Genomic DNA, 24,059 nt, shown 5'->3' on the forward strand with positions numbered 1-24,059 from the left:
GTATCACTAGGAAACATTCCTGGTGGGCGATTCAATAAGACATTAGCAATTTGCCGTATTTGGTTCTCTAGAGTCTTGATAGAAATAGCCTGGATTTGGCATATAAGAGCCTGGTTTTTGCACATAAGCCTCAACTCCTCCAATTCAGATTTTTCATTTGAAGATAGACCTGCATCATGATTTTGTTATTGAATTTGGAGTTGTTGTTTTGGTACAATTTGTTGCTGAAAACCAGGAGGGTTGAATAGCTTATTTCCAAACTGCTGGAACGGCTGTTGCATCGTATTCTGATTATTGCTCCAGCTGAAGTTAGGATGATTCCAGTTGTCAGGATGATAAGTGTCTGGAACTGGTTGCTGCGATCTCTGAAAGTTGCTCACAAACTGAGCTGATTCACTAGATATAGCGCATTGCTCTGTCACATACGGACCTGCACACAGCTCACAAACACTAATTATCTACTTAACACCATACTTAGCCAGAGAATCGATCTTCATAGACAACGCCTTTAGTTGAGCAATGATAGCCGTAACTGTATCCACTTCAAGAACTCTTGCTACCTTGCTCTGTGGCAATCTCTGGGCTGGATACTGATATTCATTAGCAGCAATCAGTTCAATTAGATCATAAGCTTCCTCATAGCTCTTTGCCCATAATGTTCCACCTGCTGCTGCATCGAGCATGGATCTGGACTGTGCTCTCAACCCATTGTAAAAACAATTGATGATCATCCAATCAGGCATTCCATGATGAGGACACTTCCTAAGCATCTCCTTGTAGCGCTCCCAAGCTTCATATAAAGATTCTCCTGATTGTTGCACAAATTGAGTAAGAGCATTCCTGATTGCAACTGTCTTCGCCATAGGGAAGAATTTGGTAAGAAACTTCTGAGCAAGATCTTCCCAAGTAGTAATCGAACCAGCTGGTAGAGAGTGTAACCAGCTCTTAGCCTTTTCCCTCATAGAGAATGGGAACAGTCTCAGCTTCACTGCCTCTTCAGAAACACCGTTGAACTTGAAGGTGTCGCAGATCTCAATAAAGTTCCTAATGTGCATATTGGGATCTTCAGTTGGAGAACCCCCAAACTGGATTGAATTCTACACCCATTGAATTATGCCAGGCTTGATCTCAAAGGTATTAGCTGTGATAGCTGGCCGAACAATGCTAGATTGGATGTCATTGATCTTGGGTTGAGAAAAATCCATCAAGGCTTTCGTTCGTGCTGCGGGATCTCCCATTGTAATGAGTACCTGAAACACAAACAAATAAACCGTGAAAGTAAAAGAATCCGAATCAGTGAAGTTTAATGACCACTAATGACAAGCACATAAACTAAAAATTAACACCGACTCCCCGGCAGCGGCGCCAAAAACTAGTTAGGGTGAAAACACGCGCTAATATTCACGCAAGTATACGCGTTCGCAAGTAGTATAAGATATAAATCAGATTCGTTCCCATAGAGACTGGTTTAGGTTAAGTTCAATTTATGCACCTATGCAACAATGTATAATTATCGCTCAATGCTAAGACAAATAATAAATTGGGTTTTTATTAAACTAAGAGATTATACTAAATAGCATTAACTAAGAGAATTGAGGTTGAATTACTATATATGACAAACATGGGATTCTAACTTCATTACTACTTCATTCAATAGCCTTATTGTTCTTAACCTTAGCATGTGATGGTGATGACACTAATCAGATAACACGAAACTGATAAACGCCAACTTTCGTTGCACGAGTACCATTCTACCAGACATCCACAAAAGAGATAGAAGCTGAATAGGCACCAATTATATTGAGACCCTATATGTCTATAGACTTTGACAACATAACGGTTTAAGCACAAGTTATCTATCTTAATTACATAGGGCAAGTAAAACAGTTAGAGTTACCTACGAATCATGCATACACATATATGAACCAATGCTAGCATGGAAAGTTCTAAACCTCTATATTCACTGTCGCTTCAATAGAGATTAACACGCTATCTTATATGTCAGCTATGCACATAAGATGAATAAGCACAACCAATACTAGGATATCAATCAATCACCACATACCAAGATATCAAAACAAATTAATTATTGAAATCCATAAGTAAATCCGCTAGAATCCCATGATAACGATTAGCCTATAATTGAACTCATCGTCACCATGGGTTCCAATGAAAGTATGGTATAAACAAGGTCTTAATAAACTGAATAATAATCAAAGTACGAATAAACGAGATCTAGGTTCAACAAGAACAAAAACGAGCATCCAAAGTTACAACTAATTCAAAGAATCACAAGTTGAAAACAAGATCTTCTTTTTCGGAGTTGTTCTGTGCTTCTAGGTCTTCTCCTTAGTATCCCAATCTTCCCGGATGATGAAAACCCTTTTTTTAAGTATATATACGTCCCTAGTGGACCTGGACCCTTAAAATCGTTAAATTCCACTCAAAAAAGGCTTTTTCAGCGAAATCAGCGACTAGCCGCACCTTGGGCGGCCACTCAGCTCTCCGGGCGGCCGCTCAGCTCTCCTGGGCGGGAAAAATTTCTGATGAATCTTATTTTGGCCATAACTTGAGTTCTACTCGTCAGAATTAGGCGATTCAACTGCCCATGCGAAGCTATTGAGATTCTCTACAACTTGAAAATGGTCTTGGCTTCCAATTCTGATCACTTTTTATCATATTTCCTTTAAAAGCTCTTTTCTTCATATAACTGATACCTGAAATGAAATAACACAAAAACACATCAAAATACCAACAACTTGAGTCCAAAACACCAATTTAAGCGTGTAATAAAACGTTCCAAGTTGATATAAAATCCACTTATCACACCCCCAAACTTGAATCGATGCTTGTCCTCAAGCATAAACAGACTCAAAACTACAAAACAAACCTAATGCATGAATGCAACTATGTGAATGCAACTAAATGATAATGCAATCGATCCCCTCAGAATAACCATAACCAAATGAATAAGCCAATGCCTCTAAGAATGCAATAACTTAAAACAGAGTTCGAATAAATCCCACAAACCAACTCACAAACCAGAAACATGCGTGTGTGGAATGCTTAACAGATATCTCTTGATACTAGATCAATAACTATAACTTATCTATCATCGAAACAATCAAAAGTTTATAAACATAATAGACAATTAACGCATTATGACTCACAACACCTCCTTTCTACTAGAGTTATACAAGGATTCACACTATTATTGAACATATAGCAAAGATGCTTATTTGACCGTGCAATGAATGAGGTCCCAAAAGACTTATGCAATAATACCCATGTAGCGAGCGTTAGGTTAGCGGATCCCAGACTATAAAAGCCTTAGGTCACTAGGCACAAAGTCCCCTAGAATTTAATAACTCGAGTATTAAAGAGCTCACTCTTGATCAATTATGCATAAACACATACTTTTCTTTTCTTTCTTTTTTTCAATAATTTCTGAATGAGTGCGTTTCGCTCCATCTCATTCAACCCTAAACTACTCATAAAAATATGAGCCGGCTACTAGCCATTTGACGCCTAGCCTTACTGTAATAACCCCAATTTTTGGGAAAATTTTGAAACCCTTATGAATAGTGTTTTTGCTGAATGAGAAAACTTTTCATGCCACACTATGTAGGGGTTCTGATATGGATATTCTGAGATTTTATTAGTACTTTATATGGGATATAAGTGTATGTAAAGATCGTCAGAATCCAAATCCGAACACTTTGATTTTCCCGGAAATACACTAGATACGGAGAGAATTGAGTATAAGGTAACAGGATAAAAAGGATTTAAATTAAAGGATTATAATAGAGGATCATAAAAAGGAGTATAATGTATTGAGAAGGGTTAAGGGAAACTAAGTAATAAGATCCCGGGTATGATCCTTCAAACGATAAACGAGAACGAAAGTTAAGCGAACCGTATACCAGATCAGCGGTCATTAGGCAAACAATTAGGAAGTTAATCAAAGGGATTAGAGTGAGTGATGTCACCCAACCAATGAGAGGAGGACAAAGAGGGAAGGATGACATCACAACATGACGTGGGCATGACATGGGAAGGAAGGAGAAGTGGTGGCTTTTTAACCACACAAAATCAAGGGCAACAAGGTAATTAACTAAGTCAAACACAAAAACAAATCAACCAAGCCAAGCAAATTCATTCTTCATCAAAATCAAAAAGCAACCAAGGCATTGTTCATCTTTGCTCTCGGCTTTTTACTATTGCAAATGGGCAAGAATTCAAAACTCAAGATCCAAGCCTCCTAAATTGGTAAGATAATTCCCTAATCATCTTTATGCTTAGTTAGGGCTATATCATGAGTTTAAGCCATCAATTCCTTCTCAATCTTCTTCATTTAATCAAAGAAGAAGATAATGAATAGTGTTTTCAAGTTTTTAACTTGATATTTTTCTTGTTTTCCTTGAAGATCCAAGCATTCCTAAGACTTCTCAAAGCTTCTTAAGGCTTCCTAGCTACTCCCACCACTTCAAGGAAGGTATATCATCTCCAAACCCTAGATTCCTATGTATTATAAGATGATTTTGATTAGTAGGGTATTGTAGCTTGATGTTGTGATTTAGAGTTTGGGATTTGAAATGGTAGTGAAATGGAATGGTAAATGTTGTTGTTTTGATTAAAAGAACTTAAGTATGGTTAAAGTTAAGCTTAGGCATAAGTATGAATGTTAAAATTGAATTGGTTGGGGTTGTTATGATGTGATAAGGATGGATGTTGGTTTTATGTTGGATTTGAGGTTGAATTGGGTTGGTTTTGAATGGTTTAAAATTGGGAAATCGCGTAAACATAGCCGTCGTAACGTCCGATTTTCTGTAGACTGTTTTTGTGCATAACATTAGGACCCGAGAACCCCCTGCTAGATTTTTACCATTTCCATTTTTAGATAGCTCATGTTACGAGCTTCGTTTTGATATGTAGTTCGTTCGATTCCGATGCACGGTGTAGGAGAAACGACCGTTTCAAGTAACGGCGTTTCGCGAACGAAACTTTTCCCCTCGCCTTACTTTGAAACATAGGTTAAAGACCAAAAAGGGTTAATTAATGTATGAAACATTTATGGTAAGTGTGTTAGGCAGTTGGTAAGACACTCGCGAAGGAATCGCCTTAAAACTCGTAAAGGTTAAATTATTAAAAATGGTGGAGCCGAGGGTACTCGAGTGACTTAAGAGAACCAGCGAGCGCAAAACGAGCGTTAGAGTCTGAGTTGGTTAGAGTATAGATTTACAAGTGACTTTGGTTTAATTCCAACTTACTTGTTGCTTATAGGTTACCAGACTCATCCCGAGCCATTCGTAACCCCTAGTCGCTCAGGCAAGTTTTCTACCAGTTATAACTGTTGTTGTGATGTATATATGTATTTGCATTATCTTGCGATAGATGCATGTTGGTTATTTAGCAAATGTTGCAATATATTGAAGCATGCTGCTATGGTATATATATATGCATGCCTGTTTCGTATTCTTTCCATATATATCTGTTGATTCAGTTGATAATATCTATGCTAGAGAATAGCGGTAATTTGCGTATACCCTTAGTATAGGGGATAAAAGGTGAACATATTTCTAAACCGGGAGTCGATGTTCCCGAGTATATTATATATATTTATATATACATATGGATATAGTTTTAAAACTATTGATCGAATAAGGTTTATTCGATACCTTTATTTTACTTAATTGAATATTTATTCGAATATTCATTCGAGGGCTTATGACTTCTTTATTTTATTTATTGAATATTATTTGAATATTCATTCGAGGGCTTATGACTCTTTATATTATTTATTGAATATTATTTCGAATATTATTCGAGGGCTTATGACTCAGTTCATATTATTATTGAATATTACTTGGATATTCATTTGAGGATGTATGACTCCTTTATTTTATGAATATTATTTATAGTATTCATTCGAGGTATTATGACTCCGCTTATTACTTAATAATATTCTTTATAGTAATAAAGAATAAGGTGTCGATAATCAAACTTATTTTTGATTATTCAAATAAAGATAATACTTTCATATAAGTATATCTTTGGTTATTTAATACTCGTTTCAAGTATAAGTTTTAATACTTCTACTTCAATTATTTTTATAAAGATTATTCTTTATGGGAATATTATTTAAATAATAATATTCAGACATTTTCTAAATATACTGGGGACTGATTTACTTCATTAAATCAGCTTTACTCCAAACACTCTTTAAAGTGTTTTCGAGTTTTCAAAATGATTTTTAAAAGTTAGAGCGGATCCCAAAACTCATTTTTATATTTAAGATCTTCCTTTTTAAGGGGATTTAAATACTCGCTCAAAACCTGAGGGATCCGGCTCTGTGGTGTATTTTATATTCGCAACAAGGTTGCAGTTTTGGTAAATGAATTGATTACTTACCCAACGTTCGGGAAGTAAGTCCATCTATTGAGTCGGCATAAGCAACATGGGCTCAGTGGGCGTCCATGATAGTGTAAGTGGCTCAGTGGGAGTCCATCAAATGCATAAGTGGCTGAGTGGCAGTCCAGCATAAGGTCCTATTGAGACCAGGGTGATGACCAGTGGGGAATTCGTCCATCTACTAGTAGAAAAGGTTACTTATGGTTATCTTTGCCTGATCAGCAAGATATCTGGTTTATGCCAAAATTCTTTTCCTTTCCAAACTTATTGGATATTGCAATTCTGTTCATACTTTACATGACAGAGGTTTTCAGGAAATGTATAAAGAAGATGTATATGTGGATATATATATATATATATCAGAACTTAATGAAGTATATCATAACTTCATTTCCTTTAATAATATTTTAAAGATTTAATCTATTCAAATCTTGTCTTGTAGTCTCATCTATGTGATGAACTGGTAAAAGCTCATTATACTTTGAACAGTGGTAGTTCAAGTAGCTTTATAAATGATATAAGTGTAGTCAAGTATTTGGTAACTTCATCTTTTAAGCTTATATCTAGTTAATAATTGTCTTATGAATGACAAAGATTTTCAGAAAAACGTTGAGATAAGGTTAGATATATGAGATCACCTTGCAACAATATTTTTTTTTATATACAGTTATACACTGGGACTTTGTGTATATTATGCATGGAAGAGGACTTCCAATATTTTGAAAAGTATATATGTATATATACTGAATATTTTGCGACTTCATCGCATTAAGATATCAAACTTGGTTCATTTCTTTTGACCAAGACTTTCATGAGTATTATGAGTAGGCTCATATATTGTTAATCATTATACATATTATTTTGGTGGGCTTGCTGCTCACCCTTGCTTTCTTCTTTCATCACGCAACATCAGATAGATAAGATGAACAGAACCAAGCTCCCAATTCGCAAGCGGATAGGAAACGTTCCGCAGCTTTCTGGAAGCGTTGAGGCCGCTGTAGCTGAGGTAGAAATTACCAATAGGCTAAGTTTTCAACTAATAATGTACCAGACTTATGTATATTATGAATTGTAATAATGGCAAAGAAATGTAAATTATCCAGAAAACCTTTTAAGGTGTATTGACATATAATTGTGGAATAAAACGACTTGTGATTATTTTTGGATATTCATCTCTGAGACTATAACTTGTGGTGTGTGTGTGTATATTGTGGGTTCACAGTAAAGAGTAGTTGATTGTTTAATAAGATTGGGTGTTGTTAAGGGAAGTGGAACTCGTGACAACCCGGATCCCCGACCCCGGATTTGGGGGTGTTACAGAAATGGTATCAGAGCTAAGCGTTATAAACCTCAGAGATGATGTGACATTAAGATAATAAGTTCACTAAGATAATAAGAACTCTTGCCAAGTTCATAGTCGGGCTACCTAACGTAGCACTGACAGTTAAAACCCTTACGGGAACCCTTATAAGTATCGTGATAGTAATATAGTTCGTTCTCGTATAGGGCAGCGGGGCACCAAACCTTGAGGTTTAGGAGCATCAGCATGAGGATGTTTTATTACAAGTCGGAGATCAAATTGTGAATCCGATGGAGTACCCTAATGAGGGACCGGATGAGGTTCAGATAGAGAATGTTGCGGTTGAGGATGTTATTCCGGAAAGGATTGTGGCTGAGGAGGATCTCATGGAGGATCCTGATGAGAATGAAGAGAGGACCGCTGAGGAACAGATGACCGTAGTCAGGGCGACTACCAGAGCAAGAATGGCCGCGAGGGTGGCCCTAGAGGATGAAGAGTTACCAAGGGCACAAAGGTTAATGAGGGCAGAAGGAGTGGGGCCTTCCACGACCCCAATTATACCAGTATCAGACCCTCTTCCAGAGGCTCCTGTAGACATCCATGAGGTTCCACCAATTCCTGTTCCCTCCCCTGTACAGAGCCCAGCACATACTGAGGAAATGCCACCTTTATCCCCAGCACCATTGTCACCTGATACCGTGCTTGGTTATCCATTTGGATCTCCTGGGTCTGCACCACCTGCACCCCATGGACTGCTAGATGCTACCACTCAGGCTTCTCTTATCGCTGATTATCAGATGACCCTGGGTGGCCTGACAGAGGCCCGTAATGTTAGGAGTGATCTGTTGGATCGACTTACTGCACCAAGGATTGAGGGCGGGATACTTCCGGAGGGATTAGCTCATAGCATGGAAAGGATTGAGGCTACCACCCGTGTTATAGCTAGAGGCCATCTTGAGGGTCAGATTGATCCAGCTCTACTTGCAACTATCCTAGACCTCATCACCGCTTTAATGGAGCAGGTTAGGGATGTCGTGCGTGCCCGCATTTCTTGATCCATAATAGTGTGCAGAGTCTGAACAATCTGACAAGAATTTCATGTAGCACCGCTTTTAGAAGGGTTAGCCTAAGTTATGAATGATTAGTTTTAATGACTAGATGATTATCTATGGTAGTACTTTTGGGATAGAAACGATCAGATCAAATGATGTAATTCTCTTTAATATATTCAGTTGTTGTACCCTCGAACAAATGGTTATGTATATATTCGTTAATTTCAGTTCAGATCAGTTTGTTTGTGATAAAATCACATTGTTAATTGCTCTATTAACACTTAAGAGAGTGTCATGAAGTTTATCGAACTTGAGAATTCATAATTTGCAATCGTGCAAGGACTAAACGAGGGGAAGACTTAAGCAAAGTAAGTAAGACAAATATCCGGAGATTCTCAAAATTTTCCAAGTAATATGCCCCCACAAGGAATAAGATTAGGGGCAAACCTTGAATGTGATAATCAGGGAGGTCGCAATTAAGATATAAAGAATCCGGAATATAATAAAGTGGAAAATGAAGATTTTAAATTAAAAGATGACCCCAATTATGGGGAGTAGGAAGAAATATTTAGACTAAGACAGCAGAAGTCGAGCGAGATAAGGAGACCCGAGACGGTACTCCTATACGGAAATTCATGAACCTGTCTAAACAGAAATTATATTTTATTCCCAACCACCACCTTGAGGAAACAATGTGGTGTGAAATTCTTTCAGGACCTCTAAGTCGCTAAGCTCTCAGAGTTCCAAGGAACAAGCTGACCCAGTCGAGGCAAGAGCCTGGCTAAAGGAAATATAGGAATCATTTGAGGTTCTAAATGATGGACGAATCACAAAAGACTGTTTTTATCACTTACCCTCCTAAAAGAGAGGCCACCTGCTGGTGAAAGACCAAGAAAGGCACGGAGCCAGAGGTTAGAATAAACTGATTTAAGTTCAGTAAATTGTTTTCGGGAAAGTAATTCCCAAGGTTATGGAGATAGTGTAAAAGCTTTAGAGTCAGAACAAAGGCAGACGAGTATGATAAATTATGAATCTGAGTTGTAAAAGTTGTCAAGATTCGTTCTGAGGACACGAATCCAGAATGACGGGATGTTTGAAATCAATGCTTATATTGTGATTGGTTTGTGAAATAATGATAAGAGAAAGGAAAATAAAAAGAAACTGAAGTGGAAAGGAATATAAAGGCAACAGAGTTTGAGGAATGATAAGGGAGTTGGGTATGAGGAAACCCTAAAGACTCATAGCAATAGAAATAGAAAAGTATGTAATCGTCAGGATGATGATGATCCACCATGAGTTAAAATTGATGGTTGAAGGCATAAGAGATACATATATTGTACCCCCTTTAAGTTGGGAGGATTCGAGGAAACCTTGAAATAGTTCGAAGGATAAATAATGAGACGCGGATAGACTGAGGAGACAAGGAAGTAAGAAATTAGGAAAAATTGGATGAAGGAAGTGACCTTCAAGAATGTGAAGTGTAAGACCGGTGGCTCGATACCCAGAAAGGGAGACGCCAGGTATGAAAGATATCCCAACATTGAGGTGACTGTTGAGATAAACAACAAAAGTAAATAAGGAATTATTAAGAAGAAGTTCACGTTGAACATGACCAATATCTTCCAGAACATCCATGTTATCATTACCAAATCAGGAAAGAAAAGCGGATGACCATTGTTATCTTTTGGAGGCCATATGGATTGACCTCAATTTGAATAAGGATGCTATTATGAAGTTAGGTATAGACTATCGAGGTGGGAATGATGAATAAGATAATCTATCAAGGATATATGACTTGGTTTATCCATGGATGGATGCATGTACCTTTTGAAAGGTGGAATTAAGGATAGAACATCGGTAACTTAAAATGAATCCTAGGGGAATGCATAAAGGTTGGCATTTCACCCTTAATAGGGATAGTATGAAATTTGACAGTATGAATTGGAAAGGATTAAGGTAATAACAACCTTTAAGGATCAGTGGAGAAATTTTTCAGAAGTATATAGACAATGGTTCTAGTAATAGTAAATGGTATTTTGATATGCCCTGTATCTAGGGAATACAGAAAGAACGATTGAGGGATAACCTTAGAGGTTTTACAAGGAGAAAGGTAATATTCAAAATTCTCAAGAATAGAAATGTTGATAAAGGAAATATGACGTAATTATAATATTGCCAAGTGGGGCACGTGTTAAACCACGAGAAAGTATGGATCGAACCAGTAATGGTCGAAATTGTTCAGGGCAATTAGGACTTAAGATAAAAGATGTTCTAATTATGATTGAGAGTCAGTCATGATAGTGATTAACCTCTAAAGACTGAGGGGATAACTTATGGAAAAATGGAAATTTTTTTTTACTCATCAGATATTAAAGAAAAGCATTTTCACATAAGCTGTGATTGAAATAAGGTAGAAAATTTATTTGGAGGTGGTTAAAATGACATTGACTGTAAGGAAATTTTACTATCAGGAAAGGCCAAAGAGGTGGCCGACACTTTAAAGGTAAGAGGATAATTATAGGCGCTTGTGCCAAAGGAATACAGTGATGATGGTTAAAGCTATGAAGGTTGTATTATGGTTTGGAAGATTGACATTCCTTCTGATGACTGTGCAATACCCGACCGTGATAGTAGTTGGTAAAGGTGTAATTCGTGTAATCGCCATGAACGGGCTATCTATCTTAGAAGGTCCTATCTTGAGATAAGCCAGGACCATATTTCAAAAAGGACTAGACGAAACCTTGAGTTAAGTCTTCTATTGAAGGCATATGATTAAGAATGGTATTAACCTGCTATCGTTGCTTTGAGCGAAACTCTTCTGCAATTTTATCTGCTTCATGTCATGTATGTATGTCAGAATCAGGAGTGTACTCCATGAATCATGAATGGTGATTATGTTACCTCCTTAGAAGGATTTGATACGACATGTATGGACTCCGTATGGTTAGATATTAAGACTTCATGGAAAATGAATGACTACAGTAGGTCAGTGGTGGACCATAGTAAGGCAGCAATGATTCTGTGAGTAATGAGCTGATTACAACCGTGAGAGTTGTATTGGAATGGGTGTTGAGATTGAGTACCACTAATCGGGTCGTGGTAGTGTATAAGTTATTATTGATAGACTAAGTAAGTAGAGTATCTACCTATTGAATATTTACTCCTTCTTAGCAATAGAGAGTCGTATTACTATATGAGGAAGGTTGCGGTGCGAGCATAGAATCCTAGTAACGGTGATATATAGAATGAGATCCCAGATTCGATTTTCGATGTCGAGGGAGTTTCAAAGGTAATTGTGTATAAGCTCAAGGAAGAGAATGGGTCCATAGAATGATGGACGGAATAGCAAATATTTAGGCATGTGAAATACGATGCTATAATACTTGATGTTGATATAAATACATATATGTTTTGTTCTCCTATGACAAACCTCTATAGTTCAGAGGTAGGTTCCAAGCCAGATATTTTGTGGCAGTATATTTTTTTTATATATACAATTCTCTTCAATTCGTTCTTTTCTCTTCTTTTCATTTCATATAAACTGAGAAGAACAACCCTTCCAGAAGGGGAGGTATTGCCGAATGACTATCTATCTGTGTGATAGAAGCCGAGTAGGATACCAGCTATTGTTTAATTGCTTGTCAAGTACTAAAGGCTGGCCACCTTCTGTACTAACTATGCAATGTAACAAGTGTTCATGATCATAGTGATCTCTCAATGAATTCTTTTACTTCTATATGATGGATCAAGCTTTCGAAGATGGAGGCAGCTAGAAAGGAAGTGGTACCAAGTATGGTGGTATTCCGATTCTAACGCGTTAGTGATACTAAGGTTGACGTGGTTATTAAAAGGTTATAGAACGCTAACGAGCCAAAGGTATAACCAGTATAATATTAGGAACGGAAGGTAATAGCGATTACGAACTGGAAAAGAATGGGTATTGAGAAGCAAAAGCTCTAATGCTAAAAGCTATAATGAGAGTCTGTGCAATAGACTTGAAAGAATTTGGAATGATCACTTAACGCGGATTAAGTTATCTTACGACAATAGATCATATGTCATTATCGAGATGTCGCCTTATGAGATCCTTGAGGGAAGACAATGTCGATCTCCCTTATGTTAGGATGAAGATGTAGAGCGCAAGATGCTCGGACCCGCAGTAGTCCAAAGGACCAAGGATATGATAAATCTAATCAGAGGATGGCTGGTAGTAGCCCAAGATGGGAACACGAAGTATGTTGATTTAACACGAAAGGACAAGGAATGGGAAATAGGGGACCTAGTAATGTTATAGGTATCCCTTGGGAAAAGGGTTGATGAGATTCGAAAAGAAAGGAAAGCTAAGTCCACGAATTGTTGGACCCTTGGATATATTAAGACGTATTGGGAGGATAGCATATGAGCTAGCCCTAACCCCGAACATGTAGCAGGTCGTAACATGTTCCACGTATCAATGTTAAGGAAGTGTAATTCGGATGCTAGACAAATAGCGGCATATGAGCGCATAGACATGCAACCAGACGTAACCTATATGGAGCAACCAGGAAGGGTATAGATTAAGAAGGAACGAGTGCTTAGGAGAAGGGTTATCAAACTAGTAAGAGTTTGATGGTAGAACCACAATGTGGGAAAATTGACTTGAGAGTTAGAAAGTGCAATACTAAGAAGGTATCCCTATTCATTTCTATCTGATTCCGGGACGGAATCCTTTTAAGGAGGGGAGACTGTAATAACCCCAATTTTTGGGAAAATTTTGAAACCCTTATGAATAGTGTTTTTGCTGAATGAGAAAACTTTTCATGCCACACTATGTAGGGGTTCTGATATGGATATTCTGAGATTTTATTAGTACTTTATATGGGATATAAGTGTATGTAAAGATCGTCAGAATCCAAATCCGAACACTTTGATTTTCCCGGAAATACACTAGATACGGAGAGAATTGAGTATAAGGTAACAGGATAAAAAGGATTTAAATTAAAGGATTATAATAGAGGATCATAAAAAGGAATATAATGTATTGAGAAAGGTTAAGGGAACCTAAGTAATAAGATCCCGGGTATGATCCTTCAAACGATAAACGAGAACGAAAGTTAAGCGAACCGTATAACAGATCAGCGGTCATTAGACAAACAATTAGGAAGTTAATCAAAGGGATTAGAGTGAGTAATGTCACCCAACCAATGAGAGGAGGACAAAGAGGGAAGGATGACATCACAACATGACGTGGGCATGACATGGGAAGGAAGGAGATGTGGTGGCTTTTTAACCACACAAAATCAAGGGCAACAAGGTAATTAACTAAATCAAACACAAAAACAAATCAACCAAGCCAAGCAAATTCATTCTTCATCAAAATCAAAAAGCAACCAAGGCATTGTTCATCTTTGCTCTCGGCTTTTTACTATTGCAAATGGGCAAGAATTCAAAACTCAAGATCCAAGCCTCCTAAATTGGTAAGATAATTCCCTAATCATCTTTATGCTTAGTTAGGGCTATATCATGAGTTTAAGCCATCAATTCCTTCTCAATCTTCTTCATTTAATCAAAGAAGAAGACAATGAATAGTGTTTTCAAGTTTTTAACTTGATATTTTTCTTGTTTTCCTTGAAGATCCAAGCATTCCTAAGACTTCTCAAAGCTTCTTAAGGCTTCCTAGCTACTCCCACCACTTCAAGGAAGGTATATCATCTCCAATCCCTAGATTCCTATGTATTATAAGATGATTTTGATTAGTAGGGTATTGTAGCTTGATGTTGTGATTTAGAGTTTGGGATTTGAAATGGTAGTGAAATGGAATGGTAAATGTTGTTGTTTTGATTAAAAGAACTTAAGTATGGTTAAAGTTAAGCTTAGGCATAAGTATGAATGTTAAAATTGAATTGGTTGGGGTTGTTATGATGTGATAAGGATGGATGTTGGTTGTATGTTGGATTTGAGGTTGAATTGGGTTGGTTTTGAATGGTTTAAAATTGGGAAATCGCGTAAACATAGTCGTCGTAACGTCCGATTTTCTGTAGACTGTTTTTGTGCATAACATTAGGACCCGAGAACCCCCTACTAGATTTTGACCATTGCCATGTTTAGATAGCTCATGTTACGAGCTTCGTTTTGATATGTAGTTCGTTCGATTCCGATGCACGGTTTAGGAGAAACGACCGTTTCAAGTAACGGCGTTTCGCGAACGAAACTTTTCCCCTCGCCTTACTTTGAAACATAGGTTAAAGACCAAAATGGGTTAATTAATGTATGAAACATTTATGGTAAGTGTGTTAGGCAGTTGGTAAGACACTCGCGAAGGAATCGCCTTAAAACTCGTAAAGGTTAAATTATTAAAAATGGTGGAGCCGAGGGTACTCGAGTGACTTAAGAGAACCAGCGAGCGCAAAACGAGCGTTAGAGTCTGAGTTGGTTAGAGTATAGATTTACAAGTGACTTTGGTTTAATTCCAACTTACTTGTTGCTTATAGGTTACCAGACTCGTCCCGAGCCATTCGTAACCCCCAGTCGCTCAGGCAAGTTTTCTACCAGTTATAACTGTTGTTGTGATGTATATATGTATTTGCATTATCTTGCGATAGATGCATGTTGGTTAATTAGCAAATGTTGCAATATATTGAAGCATGCTGCTATGGTATATATATATGCATGCCTGTTTCGTATTCTTTCCATATATATCTGTTGATTCAGTTGATAATATCTATGCTAGAGAATAGCGGTAATTTGCGTATACCCTTAGTATAGGGGATAAAAGGTGAACATATTTCTAAACCGGGAGTCGATGTTCCCGAGTATATTATATATATATATATATATTTATATATACATATGGATATAGTTTTAAAACTATTGATCGAATAAGGTTTATTCGATACCTTTATTTTACTTAATTGAATATTTATTCGAATATTCATTCGAGGGCTTATGACTTCTTTATTTTATTTATTGAATATTATTTGAATATTCATTCGAGGGCTTATGACTCTTTATATTATTTATTGAATATTATTTCGAATATTATTCGAGGGCTTATGACTCAGTTCATATTATTATTGAATATTACTTGGATATTCATTTGAGGATGTATGACTCCTTTATTTTATGAATATTATTTATAGTATTCATTCGAGGTATTATGACTCCGCTTATTACTTAATAATATTCTTTATAGTAATAAAGAATAAGGTGTCGATAATCAAATTTATTTTTGATTATTCAAATAAAGATAGTACTTTCATATAAGTATATCTTTGGTTATTTAATACTCGTTTCAAGTATAAGTTTTAATACTTCTACTTCAATTATTTTTATAAAGATTATTCTTTATGGGAATATTATTTAAATAATAATATTCAGACATTTTCTAAATATACTGGGGACTGATTTACTTCATTAAATCAGCTTTACTCCAAACACTCTTTAAAGTGTTTTCGAGTCTTCAAAATGATTTTTAAAAGTTAGAGCGGATCCCAAAACTCATTTTTATATTTAAGATCTTCCTTTTTAAGGGGATTTAAATACTCGCTCAAAACCTGAGGGATCCGGCTCTGTGGTGTATTTTATATTCGCAACAAGGTTGCAGTTTTGGTAAATGAATTGATTACTTACCCAACGTTCGGGAAGTAAGTCCATCTATTGAGTCGGCATAAGCAACATGGGCTCAGTGGGCGTCCATGATAGTGTAAGTGGCTCAGTGGGAGTCCATCAAATGCATAAGTGGCTGAGTGGCAGTCCAACATAAGGTCCTATTGAGACCAGGGTGATGACCAGTGGGGAATTCGTCCATCTACTAGTAGAAAAGGTTACTTATGGGTATCTTTGCCTGATCAGCAAGATATCTGGTTTATGCCAAAATTCTTTTCCTTTCCAAACTTATTGGATATTGTAATTCTGTTCATACTTTACATGACAGAGGTTTTCAGGAAATGTATAAAGAAGATGTATATGTGGATATATATATATATATCAGAACTTAATGAAGTATATCATAACTTCATTTCCTTTAATAATATTTTAAAGATTTAATCTATTCAAATCTTGTCTTGTAGTCTCATCTATGTGATGAACTGGTAAAAGCTCATTATACTTTGAACAGTGGTAGTTCAAGTAGCTTTATAAATGATATCAGTGTAGTCAAGTATTTGGTAACTTCATCTTTTAAGCTTATATCTAGTTAATAATTGTCTTATGAATGACAAAGATTTTCAGAAAAACGTTGAGACAAGGTTAGATATATGAGATCACCTTGCAACGATATTTTTTTTTATATACAGTTATACACTGGGACTTTGTGTATATTATGCATGGAAGAGGACTTCCAATATTTTGAAAAGTATATATATATATATACTGAATATTTTGCGACTTCATCGCATTAAGATATCAAACTTGGTTCATTTCTTTTGACCAAGACTTTCATGAGTATTATGAGTAGGCTCATATATTGTTAATCATTATACATATTATTTTGGTGGGCTTGCTGCTCACCCTTGCTTTCTTCTTTCATCACACAACATCAGATAGATAAGGTGAACAGAACCAAGCTCCCAATTCGCAAGCGGATAGGAAACGTTCCGCAGCTTTCTGGAAGCATTGAGGCCGTTGTAGCTGAGGTAGAAATTACCAATAGGCTAAGTTTTCAACTAATAATGTACCAGACTTATGTATATTATGAATTGTAATAATGACAAAGAAATGTAAATTATCCAGAAAACCTTTTAAGGTGTATTGACATATAATTGTGGAATAAAATGACTTGTGATTATTTTTGGATATTCATCTCTGAGACTATAACTTGTGGTGTGTGTGTGTATATTGTAGGGTCACAGTAAAGAGTAGTTGATTGTTTAATAAGATTGGGTGTTGTTAAGGGAAGTGGAACTCGTGACAACCCGGATCCCCGACCCCGGATTTGGGGGTGTTACACTTACAACAACTAACAATGAAATCCAAGTTTTTTTCCAGATACAAAAATCAGTGTTTTTACGTCATTACGAGAATATCACAAATTCTAAATATAACCAAGTGATTAAATCTCAACAACAAACAAGTATGATCATGATCTAGATCAAAAGCAACCCTATAAGACTTTGTGAAAATATTTGTTTCTGGCATGCAAATCAATTCATTAGGACTTAAACATCCTTCTATTCGTCATCACCACACTCAAATCAAAATTAACTTATCAAATATCATAGTTCATCTTAAGGGATCATGCTAAATATGCATGCAAATGCAACTATATGAAATCACATAAAAACAAACAAATATGTCCTAAATGAAAAATCATGCAAAAATATGAATGAACTACAACTAATCATGCAATATGAATCTATATGAATCTATATGGACACACACACTACTAATCCTTACATTATCACCCCCAAACTTAAAATTTTCAACGTTCTCATTGAAGGTAATAATAAGGATTTCAGGCATACCTAGTTAGCGGGAGAGTCACCCTCGTCGGGTGGAGGATCAGGTGGCCAATCAACCTTGCCACCAGTTTCTCGGACAATAGTACCGAAAGCGTGTGTTAAATCTTCAGCAAAACGATGGTGAATGTCGTGCATGGCCTCCATACGCCTAGTCACTCGCCTGTACTATTCATCACCAAGACCAAACCTATCAACTGTCTGTGGCGCATGAGAAGAACCCTCTGTAGGCACGGGAAGATCCGTCCAGCCACTCTCTACATCATCAAAAATATATCCCAACCCTTTGTCAGGGGGTGCACCTAAGAATGAATAACTCAAGTGATATGGCAGTCCGTTGAGCTCAAGTGTGGGAGCTTCTTGAATAAATGGTTCAAAACGCTCCTGAGAAATTTTTAGCTCTGCTAACCCAAGAGAATCGAATGGCATATCCAACTTCCTCTTCCACGGAGGTGCATTCAAAACCTGTAGTTGCTCTACTTTCAAGCACTCCTCTTTAGCTGTGGGTAACTTTATTTCCTTGAACACATTAAAAGTGACCTTTTGATTGTGAACCTTCATCGAAGGCTCTCCTTTTTACACATCGATCATAGTTCGGCCTGTAGCCAAGAATGGTCTTCCCAAGATGATGGGAATCTTCTTATCTTCCTCGAAATCAAGAATTACAAAGTCAGCAGGGAAGAAAAGTTTATCCACCTTGACCAAGACATCCTCCACTATACCTCGTGGATAAGCGATGGAACGATCAACTAGTTGCAATGACATGTATGTTGGTTTCGGATCAGGCAGACCAAGCTTCTTGAAGATAGATAAGGGCATCAGATTAATGCTAGCTCCTAATTCACATAAACACTTGTCGAATGATAAGTTTCCGATGGTGCAAGGAATAGTGAAGCTTCCAGGATCTTTAAGCTTCGGAGGCAACTTCTGTTGCAGCACAGCACTACATTCCTCAGTTAGAGCAACGGTCTCTAAGTCATCGAGCTTCACTTTCCGAGAGAGAATACCTTTTATAAACCTCACATAGCTAGGCATATGTTCAAGAGCTTCATTGAAAGGTATGTTGATATGAAGTTTCTTAAACACCTCCAAAAACTTCTCAAACTTCTTATCCAGCTTTTTCTTCTGCAGCCTCTTAGGAAAAGGAGGTGGAGGATAGATCTGTTTCTCCCCTGTATTACCCTCAGGAGGAGTGTGTTTCACAGTAGTCTTCCTTGGCTCCACCTCTACTTCCTTCTGCACTTCTTCTTCAGCCACAACTGCATTTTCTGAAACTTGAGATTTTTCAGGCTCTTCGTATTGCTGAATGTTGGGGCTTGCGACCTTTCCAGACCTCAAGGTGATGGCGTTCACCTGTTCTTTAACTTGCCTCTTTCCTGGATTTGTTTTTGTATCACTAGGAAGCATTCCTGGTGGGCGATTCAATAAGGCATTAGTAATTTGCCCTATTTGGTTCTCCAGAGTCTTGATAGAAATAGCCTGGCTTTGGCATATAAGAGCCTACTTTTTGCACATAAGCCTCAACTCCTCCAATTCAGATTTTTCATTTGAAGATAGACCTGCATCATGATTTTATTGTTGAATTTGGAGTTATTGTTTTGGTGCAATTTGTTGCTGAAAACCAGGAGGGTTGAATAGCTTATTTCTAAACTGCTGGAACGGCTGTTGCATCGCATTCTGATTGTTGCTCCAGCTGAAGTTAGGATGATTCCAGTTGTCAGGATGATAAGTATCTGGAACTGGTTGCTGCGATCTCTGAAAGTTGCTCACAAACTGAGCTGATTCACTAGATATAGCGCATTGCTCTATCACATGCGGACCTGCACACAACTCACAAACACTAATTATCTGCTTAACACCATAGTTAGCCAGAGAATCGATCTTCATAGACAACGCCTTTAGTTGAGCAGTGATAGCCGTAGCTGTATCCACTTCAAGAACTACTGCTACCTTGCTCTGTGGCAATCTCTGGGCTGGGTACTGATATTAATTAGCAGCCATCAGTTCAATTAGATCATAAGCTTCCTCGTAGCTCTTTGCCCATAATGCTCCACTTGCTGCTGCATCGAGCATGGGTTTGGACAGTACTCCCAACCCATTGTAAAAACAATTGATGATCATCCAATCAGGCATTCCATGATGAGGACACTTCCTAAGCATCTCCTTGTAGCGCTCCCAAGCTTCATATAAAGATTCTCCTGATTGCTGCGCAAATTGAGTAAGAGCATTCCTGATTACAGCTGTCTTCGTCATATGGAAGAATTTGGTAAGAAACTTCTGAGTAAGATCTTCCCAAGTAGTAATCAAACCAGCTGGTAGAGAGTGTAACCAGCTCTTAGCCTTGTCCCTCATAGATAATAGGAACAATCTCAGCTTCACAGCATCTTCAGAAACACCGTTGAACTTGAAGGTGTCGCAGATCTCAATAAAGTCCCTAATGTGCATATTGGGATCTTCAGTTGGAGAACCCCCAAACTGGATTGAATTTTGCACCCATTGAATTATGCCAGGCTAGATCTCAAAGGTATTAGCTGTGATAGCTGGCCGAACAATGCTAGATTGAATGTCATTGATCTTGGGTTGAGAAAAATCCATCAAGACTTTTGTTCGTGCTGCTGGATCTCCCAGTGTAATGAGTACCTAAAACACAAACAAATAAACCGTGAAAGTAAAAGAATCCGAGTCAGTGAACTTTAACGACCACTGATGACAAGCACATAAATTAAAAATTAACACCGACTCCCCGGCAGCGGCGCCAAAAACTTGTTAGGGCGAAAACATGCACTAATATTCACGCAAGTATATGCGTTCGCAAGTAGTATAAGATATAAATCAGATTCGTTCCCATAGAGACTGGTTTTGGTTAAGTTCAATTTATGCACCTATGCAACAATGTATGATTATCGCTCAATGCTAAGACAAATAACAAATTGAGTTTTTATTAAACTAAGAGATTATACTAAATAGCATTAACTAAGAGAATTGAGGTTTAATTACTATATATGACAAACATGGGATTCTAACTTCATTACTACTTCATTCAATAGCCTTGTTGTTCTTAATCTTATCATGTGATGGTGATGACACTAATCAGATAACACGAAACCGATAAACGCCAACTTTCATTGCACGAGTACCATTCTACCAGACATCCACAAAAGAGATAGAAGTTGAATATGCACCAATTACATTGAGACCCTATATATCTATAGAATTTGACAACATAACGGTTTAAGCATAAGTTATCTATCTTGATTACATAGGGCAAGTAAAATAGTTAGAGTTACCTACGAATCATGCATACACATACATGAACCTATGCTAGCATGGCAAGTTCTAAACCTATATATTCACTGTCGCTTCAATAGAGATTAACACGCTATCTTATATGTTAGCTACACACATAAGACGAATAAGCACAACCAATACTAGAATATCAATCAATCACCACACACCAAGATATCAAAACAAATTAATTATTGAAATCCATAAGTATATCCGCTAGAATCCCATGATAATGATTAGCCTATAATTGAACTCATCGTCACCATGGGTTCCAATGAAAGCATGGTATAAACAAGGTCTTAATAAACTGAATAATAATCAAAGTACGAATAAACGAGATCTAGGTTCAACAAGAACGAAAATGAGCATCCAAAGTTACAACTAATTCAAAGAATCACAAGTTGAAAATAAGATCTTCTTTTTCGGAGTTGTTATGTGCTTCTAGGTCTTCTCCTTGGTATTCCAATCTTCCCGGATGATGAAAACCCTTTTTTTTTAAGTATATATACGCCCCTAGTGGACCTGGACCCTTAAAATCATCAAATTCCACTCAAAAAAGGCTTTTTAAGCAAAATCAGCGACCAGCCGCACCTTGGGCGGCCGCTCAGCTCTCCGGGCGGGCTCTCAGCTCTCCGGGCGGCCGCTCAGCTCTCTTGGGCGGGAAAAATTTCTGATGAATCTTATTTTGGCCATAACTTGAGTTCTACTCGTCAAAATTAAGCGATTCAACTGCCCACGCGAAGCTATTGAGATTCTCTATAACTTGACAATGGCCTTGGCTTCCAATTATGATCACTTTTTATCATATTTCCTTTAAAAGCTCTTTTCTTCATATAACTGATACCTGAAATGCAATAACACAAAAACACATCAAAATACCAACAACTTGAGTCCAAAACACCAATTTAAGCTTGTAATAAAGCGTTCCAAATGGATATAAAATCCACTTATCAATACTGTCCCAAGTACAGAGATCACAAAGGTGATATTGTCGAAATGAAGTCTAACTCTGCTAAGATTATAACTACTTTATGGGTTATAAGGCTGTGGAATTCAATCTAGAGTATGACAAGGCATATCTGATCAGACTAGATAAGGAGATAAGAAAACCTAAGATAAATGATCTCAGAGCAGTAATTTTTCAAACTGGTGAAGATACAATTGAATTGATAAATGCTAAAAGGAGGATGGTCAATGAACTTGAATATGTTGAGATATGTTTGTTGAAGAACTATCTCAGAACAACTCCTGATATCAAAGAGATCAGAAATTGAAGCCAAGTCAAAGATCTATAACTGCTTAAATTCTGAAGTGTATACAGACTGAAGCTGTTATCAGAAGTTAAAGATGGTAAAGCTGAAAGGACTGTAAGTTGTAGTTATCTAGTCAAATTCTCATGCATTTGTACTTAATGTTTTTGACATCATCAAATATCTGTTGAACTTGTATATTATGCTAATTTACAAGTTGGGGGAGATTGTTAGATATATTTGATAATGTCATGTGTAATATGATTTGTGTTTAGTTTTCAGATCTTACCTAACAGGACAAATCAGTACTTAACTGGAAATCAGCACTTATACCGAAGACAGAACTTAAGATATCAGAACTTAAGTTATCAGAAGATATTTATCAGGAGATAATATCAGGACTTAAGATGACTTTCAGATAAGGCAGGCGGCTGATTGAAAGGAAAGAAGATCGAGACTAAGACAAAAAGAAATATGCATGAAGAAAGAATTCTATGAAGAATAGAATACTTGGAAGAAATGATAACTAGTTGATATATTTTAGGAAGCAGAATTATATTCCATATCAATTAGAATTTATCTTGTAACTGTGTAGTATATAAACACAGGCATAGGGTTTACACTATAAGTGTTATCATTATCGAAGTCATTATTCATTGTAACCCTAGCAGCTCTCGTGATAATTTGTTCATCACTGAGAGAGGACAGTTCCATATTGTAACAGAGTTTATTGTGTTGAATAAAATCTGTTTTCTGTTACTTGAGTTCTTATATTCGATTTGATTGTAGTAAACACTATATTCAACCCCCTTCTACAGTGTGTGTGACCTAACAATATAGATAGATAAATATATTCATAAATTATTACTAAGCCGAAAATCAAATCAAAAACCAAAATTTTCAATATTTCTTCTATATTATATAATAGTGTAGATAAATAGTATATAGTCGCCAAATTTTTTTAATTTTCAGGTTCCAAAATAAAATAAATAATAAATCAGAATTGATGAAAATTTAGAATCACAGTTCCTCAAATACTGAAATAGTATAACAACACACTTGCATAAGTCCATGTTCAATCTAAAACCCTTCAGGATATTGTAGTATAAAATAATTTAAATGGGTAGAGGGAGTTGATTTAAATATGAATTACAATTAGAATTGACCAACTAACGACCAACCAATTATAATTTTAATATTTCATCTATTGCAATACATATAATATATTTTATTAAATACATTGTTCGTAATATTATTGGAAAAAGAGGTGTTAGGTGAAAATAAAAAAGATAACGAGTTTGTTATTCCCTAACAATACAACAAGAAT

At 36.7% G+C, this 24,059-nt stretch overlaps 2 non-coding genes across 2 annotated transcripts; both read left to right on the forward strand.

Annotated features, from left to right (window-relative positions):
* Nucleotides 1–741: 741 nt before the first annotated feature.
* On the forward strand, nt 742–848 carry LOC141676062 (small nucleolar RNA R71). The gene has a single exon (XR_012556672.1). It is a non-coding gene; the product is annotated as a small nucleolar RNA R71 (small nucleolar RNA).
* A 19,480-nt stretch (nt 849–20,328) lies between these two features.
* Nucleotides 20,329–20,435, forward strand: LOC141676004 (small nucleolar RNA R71). Its single transcript, XR_012556619.1, has one exon. It is a non-coding gene; the product is annotated as a small nucleolar RNA R71 (small nucleolar RNA).
* Nucleotides 20,436–24,059: the final 3,624 nt, after the last annotated feature.

The sequence above is a fragment of the Apium graveolens genome, chromosome 7, assembly GCF_009905375.1.
Source record: "Apium graveolens cultivar Ventura chromosome 7, ASM990537v1, whole genome shotgun sequence".
In the NCBI taxonomy this organism is placed as follows: Eukaryota; Viridiplantae; Streptophyta; class Magnoliopsida; order Apiales; family Apiaceae; genus Apium; species Apium graveolens.